The sequence below is a fragment of the Lepus europaeus genome, chromosome 7 (assembly GCF_033115175.1).
Source record: "Lepus europaeus isolate LE1 chromosome 7, mLepTim1.pri, whole genome shotgun sequence".
Taxonomy (NCBI): domain Eukaryota; kingdom Metazoa; phylum Chordata; class Mammalia; order Lagomorpha; family Leporidae; genus Lepus; species Lepus europaeus.
The window spans coordinates 30619427-30630938 of record NC_084833.1 but is presented as its reverse complement, the minus strand read 5'-3'; positions in this window follow the sequence as shown (position 1 = coordinate 30630938).

The window sequence follows — 11512 nt, the reverse complement described above, 5'->3', positions numbered from 1 at the left end:
GCTTCTCACGTCCCCGCATGCCACCTCTTTGTGTGCGGAAACACCCACCCACGTCGGGTGCTCCATAAGCTGGGTCCCTGCCGCCTTGGCCAGGGGGGGTCACAGCATTTTGAGACCACGCTGCTGGGAAAGTCAGAGCAGAGACAGATTCCAGGCCTTGGGATAGTAAAAGCCTGACATTTCAGACACCGGGAGCTTCCCCCTGCTCTAGTCCAGTGTTTCTCAAACTCAGTCATTTCCCTCCCACTGTGATAATTTCTCCCAATCTAAATACCACGAGAACTACTATTTACTTAAGATTTTTTTTTTAAAAATCGACTCCCTTTTTGTTTTAACATAAATACATTTATTTAAAAGGAAAATATTATGTTACCACTATAAATGGAAAGTCAGGATTCTGACTTACATAAAAATAAATACACAAGCATTTAAAGGAAAACTGTTCATCCATGTACAACCTAAATCAGGAATTAGCAAAGTACAACCCATAGGCCAAACTCGGCCTGCCACCCATTCTCTGGTTTACTCTACAGATGCCCACACCACCCAGGGCTGGGCTGGGTCACAGCCAGGAGCTGGGAAGTCAAGCCAGGTTTCCCACACAGGTAGCAGGGACCACTTGAGCCATCACCTGCTGCACGCCCCCCCCCCCCCCCCCCCGGATGTGGAAGCAGGATTCTGGAATCAGGAGCTGAGCGAGAACTCAGAGGCACTGTGTTACAGAATGCAAGCATCCCAAGTGGCATCTCAGCCACTACCCCCAAATACCCGCTCCCTGGTTGAACATTTTAAATAAGTACCCACAAAACACTCGATTTTGCTTCTTGTTCTGCAGATCCTAAAATATTCACTCTCTGGCCCTTTGAGAAAAATGTTTGCCACCCTCAGGGCCAGATTCACCCCACCCGTCCCAGTGGAGTGAGCTCCACAAGTTGGACAATACCGGGGTTAGCCTGGCCAGTTACACTTGAGGAAGCCGAGGCCTGGGGAATTGGTGTCTCTTGCTCACTCAGCCACTGGATGGCCGGTGGAGCTCCGTGGCAGGCAGGGCCCTGTTTCCCAGCTCTGGCCCGTCTGCTTCCTTTGCGACGAGCTCGGTTGCCACCAGTCAGATTTCACTTACATAGCAGACGGAGCCTCCGAACGAAGAGGGCCAGGGATCGCGTGATTCCCAAAGACCCAGTCTCCAGGGAGGTTTGCAAATCTGCAGCACTGCCAAATAGGCGTGAAAGGGTCACTCGGGACGTAGGTTCTCGCACACCGGTGCCCTTTCTGTTCCATCCCCCCGGCGTCCCCAAGACTCTGCTAGGAAGCCCAGAGAGGGTTAAGGTGTCCAGCACCTTATCATGGCCTCGCATCTCCCCGGGGAGCCCATCTACCCAAAGTCAAGCCTGCATGGTTTGGGTGCAGATTTTCCCATGGATTGGCTGCTTTTTATCTCCTGTGCAGACAGGGGCTGGGCCCAGGCTGGAGAGGGATGGGGTGGGAAGTTTTGAGGGAGGGAAGAGCCCTTGGAGCCCAAAAGCCACATCTGTTTTCTGGACTGGATTTTAAGAAAATTTCTACAAGTGAGAACTAAAGCTAAAAATACCGCATTTCTGCGGCTGGTGCTGTGGTGCTGAGGGTAAAGCTGCCACTTACGATGGCTGCATCCCATATGGGAGCACTGGTTTGAGCCTTGGTTGCTCCGCTTCCAATCCAGCTCCCTGCTAATGTACCTCAGAAAGCTGCAGAAGATGGCCCAAGTGCTTGGGTCCCTGCCACCCACCCAAGTGGGAGACTTGGATGGGGTTCTGGGCTCCTGGCTTCAGCCCTGGCTGTTGAGGCCATTTGGGGAGTGAACCTGCAGATGGAAGATCTCTCTCTCTCTCTCTCTCTCTCTCCCTGTCTGTCTCTCTCTTTCTCTCCCCGCCCACCCTCTGCCTTTCAAAGGAACAAATACATCTTTAAAACCCCCTCTCTAGGCCAGAAGCACAGAAGACAAAGAGCACGCAGGCTCCCGACGTGACTGGGATTGGAGAAAGGAGAGAATGGAAACAGACACCAGCCCGGGTCTCCATCGTCCGTGAGGAGTCCAGGGGCACAAATCCAGGACTGGGACCGCCTCTCGATGCCTTAACTTTGCTCTCAGTAGCCGTCTGGTGTTTTACCACTGTGATTGCACCAGCGTTAGGAATGCTTTGAGCAATGGCGTGTTTGCCTCCTTTCCCGACTGCTGCTTGGGCCTCCTTACACCGGTCCCTTCACCGCCTGTACTCTCCCCAGGGCTCTGAACTATGCCGGATCTGACTCCCTGGCGACGCCTTCCACGGCCAGCAATATTCGCTCAGTGTTCTTGAAGGGCCCTCTCGGGTGTACAACAGCCCCTCTTTTCCTTCTGGAATGATTTCTTGCTTTTTTTTTTTTTTTTGGAAAATGTGTCTTTTTAGGAACATGCTCTTGCGGAAGGAGGTAGGAGGGGGTGTTACAGAGCCCTGCACCCCTCCGTCAGCACACACTGGGCATGCACACCTGGGAACGACCGCTGCTTGTACCCAAGCCCCTCTTGTTTGGACCCTCCAAAGTCCTTGAAAGAATGGGGCATTTTAGTTCATCACCATTTCTCTAAGGCAGGGCGAGAGGGAGCGTGGGAATGAGAGGAGTGGGCTGCTTTGCCTACTGAACACAGACACTGAGGAGATGGTTCCTAGGCCCACCCTAGCCCTGGGCAGCCCTTCCCACAGGGCCAACACTCCCTGTGCACACATACACATATGTAACATACGTCGAGTAGATTCAGATACTCGTGGGCAAGCAAACTCACCAAATCGGAGTCAAATCCAACCACGCCAAACACAGACTACACCGTTCGCTCTGAAAAAGCCCTCTGCTTTCTTCTTCTGTCTCCCCTCGGAGGCCCATTACCTTCTACCCTCGTAGGGCAGAGAAATCTCCCACCAGCAGGGGAGCAGGTGCCTTAACCACTCTGGGCCCTCAGTCACTGCCCACCCTCATACCCACGGCGCTTGGAATTAGTTTCCAATTAGTTGCCATTCTAATGGCCTAGGACAATGTAGGAAAAGGTTAAAAACCCATTAACGCCAAGGGGAGGGATCTGGTGAGTTCCCCTCCACGCACGAGAAGGGTCGGCTGCAGGTACCTTTGAGAGTGCGACAGCGATAGCATGGAAACCGCGGTCCCCGGATGCTTCCAGTGGCTTCCTGATGCTTCTCAGGGCTAACACACACCCAGAGGGCCACCCAGTCAGGGGGATAGGCCCGTGAGCCTCTCGCCCTGACACAAGCCGCAGGCAGCACTGACAGGTACGATGGTCATGATCTGAGCAGCCAGGCCCCACTGCCCAGCCTTCCAGGGAGAGGGGAAGGAGCAAACCACCCAGCCTTGGCCAGTTTGCCAGGGGAGGAAAATTCCTCCCCGAGCCTGGCAGGGATCATCAACTTTGCTCTGGGCATGTGACCAAAAATCTACCCAATTAAGCATCCGCATATTGGCCGTTTATGTATCAAAACATCTCTGGGCGGAACGAGGCCGTGAGAGAGCAGAGCCTGGGAAAACGGGGCTACAAAGTGTCCAACCCAGCCCAATACCTGGGCAGTATCACTGGGATGATCAGTGTTTTATTCTCTCTCTCTCTCTCACGTCTTCAGCAACATCCACTGGGTGTCAGGCCCTCGCTGGCCAGGGCAGGGTCAGTTTCCCAGAGGAGAAGGGGCGCCCGGAGGAAACGTGGCTGGCTGTTTCACCACTCGCTGCTAAGGAAGCATTGTGGATTGGGTGCTCAAGTGTTTGCTCTTTGGGAGAAACCAAGGCAGCTGAAAGCTGACGTCAAGCCAGTGCTCGTTTGTCCCGAGTTTGCTTCGGAGCTTGCTTGTTGGCTTGGCCTGCTTCTCTGAAGGTGCTGCACTGGCCCACAGCAGGTGCATCCTGGGAGTGCTGTGGCCATCAGTGCTAAGCCCCCTGTTTTGGATTTAACATACTGGGGGCTAAATCCTGCCTCGGCAACCTGGGGCACATTTCTGATGACTCAGCCTGCTGAAATGTTTTTTTTTTTTTTTTTTTTTCCCTCTACTAAACACCTTCCTGACCCTCTAGGAGCTTGGGTCTCCTGATCTGTAAACGGGAACTTCAACAGGCAATCCTCCGAATGTCCCGAGGATTTCATAAAATTATAACTGATTTTATGAATACATGCAGAGGACTGGACGAAATACCTATGTTCGTTCCCACCCCAGAGGAAAAGAATCTGCCATCGCCAGTGTAGCTCAAAAGTGACTTGTGAGGAAAGAAGACAGGCAATCTCCTGCCGAGCAAACCTTGGATCGTGGAAAAACACAGCACAGCAAAAGGATCAAGCTTTCATTCCTACAGGCAACCGACCCTTCACTGGGTCTTTAAACTCAGACTCGAAGCTGTCTCCTTAAATCATCGAGCCTTTCTAAGGCTGTAAAAATGAGACGTTGTGCTAACCCACAGCACATCACTCCCAACGCAGGTGCCTGGCTTCCATTAGCAGTTCCCAGTTGCTGCCAGCAGGGGGAGATGCCACAAGAAACCCGCCCCCCCCCCCCCCCCCCCCCCCGCGCGCCCTCCCCTCAACCCAACAGCAGAGTTTTTCCCAAGGCGAGAAGGTGCTGGAACAACCCTAACCACTGCTTTTCTGGAAGTATCCTATTCTGAGGGGGTGGGTGAGGGCAGATGGAGTTCCTTTTAAGCTATTTCGTGCCGATGAATTCCTAAACTCCCCACCACCAAACTACAGTAAAGCAGTTCTGTGTATGGGGGGGACGGCAAGCCCATCAATGGGGGTAGAAGGGAGGGAAGGGGCTGGAGGGTGGTGGGCTTGTCTTGAAGCGGGATATTTTTCCTTGTAAAATCCGGCTTCCCTTGCTGAAGACAGCTCTAGGGAGGGCAGAGATGAGGGCCCGCACTGTCTCTTAGAAGGCTCCCCTGGGCTCCCTCCAGAGGTGGCCGGGAGCTGATGAGGAACTGGTGGGTGGCCACACAGCCTGGAGACGCAAAGTTGTCTGTCTCAGGTGAGCAGTAAGATCCCAGGGAGACGGCGCCCTGGAGGCCCTGGCGCTCCCTGTGGAGGGCCCGGCTCTGCAGCTGGACACCGGACACCGACAGACAAGAGAGCCCCAGGCCCCAGGGTGAACCTCAGAGCCCTGCTACCCCTTCTAATTCCTCCCAGAGAGCAAAGAAAAGCTGCTTACGTGAGGACAGCGCTGGCTAGGTCCACAGGGAAGGCTTGCAAGGCAAGAGGAGGCAGGCGCTCCCAGCACCAGCGTACAGTGGAAATAAAGGCACCTGTAGCCTTGTGATATAAGTGACACCTACAGACAGGTCCGTTTGGTTTTTCAGGTTTATGCACAGCCCCTTTGATGACGGCGACATACAGTGTGACACGGCTCCTTGGAGGGGGGACTGGCTCTCAGATGCAGAAGGTTTACCTTTATCCTGCTTTTGTGCCAGGCTCACCACCCCTGGCCCAGGGCACTCAGTAAACAACCGGACCTCATTCCTGCGTCTGGGAGCTTGGTCTTGGGTTTGCTGGGGAATTCTCCTGTATGCCAAGTGGAGAGAAACATAGAAATCCGGCACCTTTCCATGCTGCCTCCCTCCTGGGCTGGCTGCACCCTGGCTTTTGACTCTCATGCCTGCCCCCAACACCCCAATTTCCTGTGTAGTAAGAAGGAAAGGTAGGATGGGGCAGTGGTTAAGAACACAGACTGTAGGGCCTGCCCTGTGGCGATTAGTGGGTAAAGCTGCCTCCTGCAGTGCCGGCATCCCATTTGGGTGCCGGTTTGAGCCCCGGCTGTTCCGCTTCCAACCCAGTTCCCTGCTAATGTGCCTGGAGAAAGCAACAGAGGATGGCCCAAGTGCCTGGCCCCTGCACTCACATGGGAGACTCAGAGGAGGCTCCTGGCTTTGGCAAAAAGAACCTAGGTTGTGTAGCCAGCCCCCAGTTGTTTTGAGTGTGTCCTTGGCTAGCTGTGTTTCCTTCAGTGACTTCATGAGCCTGTCTCACGCCAGCGATGGTGCCTCTCCTGGGGGCTGCTGGGGAGCTGACACGAGGCAATGCAAGCAAAGGAACTGGGGCGGCCTCTCCAGCCGCCCTGGTCTCACAGATTTCCTGGATAGAGCAGTCCGTCAGAATCTTCTTCCAGGTTTTCGCTCTAACGCACCCACAAGGCCTTGGACACCTGAACTCATTCAACTTCCAGCACCTCTGGCCTTAAGGAGCCGTGGGGGAGCTTTCTCCCTTCTCCGTCTCCACCTCTGTTTCACGGATAGAGAAAAGAGGCTTCGTGGCCCCGTCGGGTGTCCAAAGCCAACAGACGAGGCGGCCTGATCTGGGTGCCCGGCTGGGGTGTCTCATTGAGAACTACCCACTTGATGAGAGCAGAAACTCGGCCTCGCTGTGGCTGTGGGCGCGGGGTCACAGGTCAGCCGTGGAGAGGCGTTACCACCCTCCACCTCTTTTGCACTGAGCCTCCAGCAGGCTCGGGCAGCTGTGTTGTGTTTGAACTGCAGACTCTACGCTTTAAAGTGAATGTGGGGACTGGTTGGTTAGGTTTTCTCGGGAACACTGGGCATGGGGACAAACGCACAAATATAAACACGCATACAGTCTGGGGAAACAAAGGGCATTCATCAGAGGCTTTGGGATGCCATCATGGAAAAATTGTTGAAGAGTGATAAGGGGACTGCCTAGGCTGCAGAGTTGGCTCTGGCCTCGCAGGCAAGTCTGGGAGCTTCTCTGGGCTTCATTTTCCCTGGGTAAAAGGAGGAAGTGGGATTTGAATAGTGGTTTTCAAACTGTGCCCCTCGAGGAACCCCGGGGGTTCCCTGGAACCCTTACAGGAGCTTTTGGGGGGGGTGAGAGGATGTGATTGGAGTAGGTTAGGCTCTTGGTAGGCCCTCTCCCTGACTCAAGAAGAGGATCTCCACTTTTCAATAAATATTCCAGGTTAGATTTCCTTTGAACGAAAGAATCTGTACTTAAAAAGAGTTCGGTGGGGCCAGCGCTGTGTTGTGGCGGGTTAAGCTGCTGCTTGCAATGCCGGCATCCTGTATGGGTACCTGTTCCTGTCCTGGCTGCTCCACCTCTGATCCAGCTCCCTGCTAATGTGTCTGGGAAAGCAGGGGAAGATGGCCCAAGTGCTTGGGTCCTTGCACCCACTACATGGGAGACCCGGGCGAAGCTCCTTCCTGGCTTTGGCTTGGCCAAACCTTGGCCATTATGGTCATTCAGGGAGTGAACCAGTGGATCGAAGAGCTCTCTCTCTCTCTCCCTCTCTTTTCTGAAACTATATCTGCCAAATAAATAAATACATCTTCAAACAAGAAGTTTGCAAGTAACTGGATGAGGTGGTCTTTGAGAGTCGTTGTGATGCTGTGACTTCTGCTTTTCCGGCTTTGTGTCTGGGGTACGGTGCTGGGCCTGAGCACGTCTGATCTGTTGCTGGGGACTGTCCCATCCTACCTCTGGCCTCTGAACTGTCACTCGGACACCACCCTCGGGGGGAGACAGTCGAGGGAAACCTTCGGATAAAACGTTTTCTGGAAAGAGGGCATTTTCGAGTCTCCCTCGACTTCGTTGTTTGAGAGTGAGAAGTTTTCTGGCAATGGATGCATAGGACAAGAGACTCTGCTTGTCTTGTGGTCCTGCCTGCAGAACGTCATGTCTCTGAGTGACTGTGAGAAATTACAGGCTTCTGGACCCGGGGAGAAACCAAAATAAAAGAGGAGTTTGCCTCTAAGTAAGTTGGGCCATCACACTGAAACTAAATGTAATTGGGGTGGCGATCTGGGGTGCTGGTGACCTCTCTCCTCCTGAGAACTGTGCTACGAGTGTTGGGTGAAGACAATAGGTGGGGATTGGGCATGGGGAAGGGAGGGGGGAGGGGAGGAAGCAAGGGGGCACTTTAGAATCTGCAGCCTCCTCTCCTCTCCAGTCTCAGCCACCTCTAACGGGTGGTTTTGGGCTTTCCATCATCACACAGTGGCTAAGAGGCCAGGCTCCAGAGGGATGCCTGCTGGGTTTGAATCTCTGCCTGGCTGAGCCTGGAAGATGTATTTTAACAACTCCGTACCCCACTTTGCTCACCTGTCAAATGGAGGAGTCCAACCACATTTCTTGTGGAACTGTGGTGTGCATGCAGTGAGTTAAAACTGGTGAGTGCATGGGGCTGGCGCTGTGGCACAGCGGGTTAAAGCCCTGGCCTGCAGTGCCAGCATCCCATATGGGCGCCAGTTCTAGTCCCTGCTGCTCCTCTTCTGATCCAGCTCTCTGCTGTGGCCTGGGAAAGCAGTAGAAGGTGGCCCAAGTCCTTGGGTTCTTGCACTCGTGTGGGAGACCTGGAAGAAGCTCCTGGCTCCTGGCTTTGGATCGGCACAGCTCTGGCTGTTGTGGCCATCTGTGCAGTGAACCAGCGGATGGAAGACCTCTCTCTCTGTCTCTACCTCTCTCTGTAACTATGTCTTTCAAATAAATAAAATAAATCTTAAAAAAAAAAAAACAAACTGGCGAGTGCAGCAAGCCCCAGTGTGGCTCAGCTGTGTTTTGAGCTGTTACCTTCATTACGTTCAATTCTCAGGAATCTTTGACGAGGGAGTTACGGATTGTCTCCACGCACAGATGGGGCAGTTGAGGCACAGAGAGATGAGGTGGCTTTCCCACGGTCTCACTGCTACTCAGTGGTAGAGTAAATATTTCAGTCTAGGCTTCCTGCCTTTGGAGCCCATTCTCCTAACCACTGTGCCAAACTGTGGCTGGGTGCTCCTGGGTAGCTCTTTGGGGACAGGGAGGAGAGAATCCCATGTGGTGGTGCCTCTGCCAAGGATGTGCCAAGTGCTGTGTTAGGGTGACTCACCTGTCTCCCTTCGGTTATTTCTCACTAGAGCCCTGGGGGGGCGGGGGGCAGCTGTTGTTACTTTCTTTTCAAGATAAAGAGGCAGAGAGGAGCCGGTGCTGTGGCAAAGCAGGTAAAGCTGCCGCCTGCAGTGCTGGCATCCCATATGGGCACCAGTTTGAGTCCTGGCCGCTCCTCTTCTGATCCAGCTCTCTGCTGTGGCCTGGGAAAGCAGTAAAAGATGACCCAAGTCCTTTGGACCCTTACACCCACATGGGAGATCAGGAGGAAGCTCCTGGCTTCGATTGGCTCAGCTCTGGCTGTTGCGGCTATCTGGGGAGTGAACCAGCAGATAGAAGACCTCTCTTTTTCTTTCTGTAACTCTGCCTTTCAAATAAATGGTAAGCAAATCTTAAAAAGAAGAAAGAAACAGAGGTGGCTGGCAGCTGGTCAGTGGACAAGCTTCGGTTGAACTCAAAAGCCTGCTCATTGCTCAAACCTCGCTATTAAGACTGGAGCTCAGGTTTGCCTCTCTCTTTTGCTTTGGCCTTGGCCCTTGCCTAAGAGGGGCTGCTTTCCTCTCTGCTGGCTCAAGTCTCTGGGTGCCATGGTCATTGCCAGCACAGCCTGCCTCTTAGAGAGGAAATTCTGATACCACCTTGGCTTTCTGGCACGGTTCTGGGGATTAGGGAGACACCCAGTGCACACACACTTGGATGTACATGACGTCGTGTGACTTATAGGATGTGCCATCTGACATGACATTGGAGCTCCCACTTAGTGCCCTTTTCCTAGAGGTCCCAGGCTCCAGGCCCGCCCTCTATAGTCTCAGCTAACATTTCTTTACATCATGTCTTCTTTCCTCAGTCTTCTGTGTGTGCCACCACCCTGAGAAGTGGCACAGGCTCAAAAAATTACCGTGAGTCCAAACAATGGCGCCTTTGCAGGGAGAGAGCTGTAGTGTGAGGGCAGAATGCACAAGGCTTTGGATGCTGATCCTATGTTTAGAAAAGTTTCAGTGGGAGAAATTGCATTCTTCCACGCTCTGTTAGCTCACATAGTTAGGGACAGAAAGTTTTCTGTCTGCTGGATGCATACGATACCACACTGCCGGCACCTGCCACCCGGGAAGCGTTAGACACGACTCTGATGTTCAGGGTCTCAGTTTGCTCACCTGTGAGGTACCTGCCGTGACTCTTGCTGCACCATAGGTGTCCATAAATGGCAGCTATTCTAATGCATTAGGGAGGGACACGCAGGTGTGGGTCGAGATGCCGGACCTCTGAGCATCACCATACCAAGTAGGATCATGTTGTACCCCTCTCCAATGGACAGTCACAATGGCTACCATTTCCTGGGCATTTCCTGGATGCCGGGAACTGGCCGAGGTGTGCTGAGTGTGTTAAGGCAGTCAGTCCTTATGAGGGAGGCATCATTATCGTTACCTAGGATTTCCTGATGAGGACACAGACCCAGAGAGTTTAAGTAGCCTGCCCTATGGCACACAGCTGGTGGAACGGAACGCCTAGGCTGGCTGGCAGCAGAGCCCACGAGCTTCTCCGCGGTGCTCCCGTGTGGGACCTCTGTGGGAAGCAGACTCTGTGTTGGAGCAATGCCCATTTTCTTAGGCTTCCCATATGGGAAAGCAAGGACAAGACTTGTGCATGGACTTGAGCATAACTGGTGGCTCTAGCAATCCTTGGTTGATTCCGGATCCTCAGATTTCACTATTTGCATTATTTCCTCTTCGGGCTTCTTTCCTCATCCCCCTATGGCCACCTTGCCCTTCAGCTATCATGCGGATCCCCTGCCTGACCAAAAGCCCTGGTTCTGCTGAGAGCAACAGCCGGCTGGCTCTCCCAGGGACCCTCCTTGCCTGTGAGTCTGGTGGAAATCACGGATCTCTGTGTGATTCCCAGCTGTGGCAGCATCCCGGAGGCGACGCAATGGTAAAGTCGATGGTTGGCCGCAACATGATGAGAATGAAAAACACGGTAATGGAGAATTATGCAATTTGCCTTCATTAAAATCAGTAATGAAAAATACTGATTTTTTTAGTTACTGGGATTATTATGATAATGTTGACAGCTGACACACTGCGTGTCTGTATTTCTTATTTCCTTTCATCCAGTTAGGAGAGAAGGGGTTTTGTGTTTTGAGTCAGTCCAATGAATCTGAAGCCCCAGTGGGGTTATAGACTCATAGATCTGAGAGGCTCAGGAAGGGGAGCACTTTAGAAAGGGAAGATTATTGAAGAAGCCAGAATTTTTTGTTGTTTTCCTACTAAACATCAGTCCCCTGGCAGGCATGAGGCTTGCTTCCCCAGAGAGTTGTTCATGGTGACAACTGGAGGAATAGATGGCATTGACTTCTGTGGCCAGTCTGTGCTGTTGGTGTGTGTGTGTGTGTATGTGTGTGTAGCTAATGGAACTGCTGCTGGAGATTTGGGACATGAATGGGCCAGTACCTCCAGTTATGGTTGATTATTGCAGCTAATCTAGGAACCACGCTAATGAAGGTTAGGATATCAATAGACAATCAATCATGGAATCAGTAAAGACTTAATCTTCTTCTAGGCAAGCTAATACTGAGCTTGTCTGGTGAACTTAATGTCCCAAACCTGTTTCCTTACTGGTCCGGTAGGAATGATCAGACCT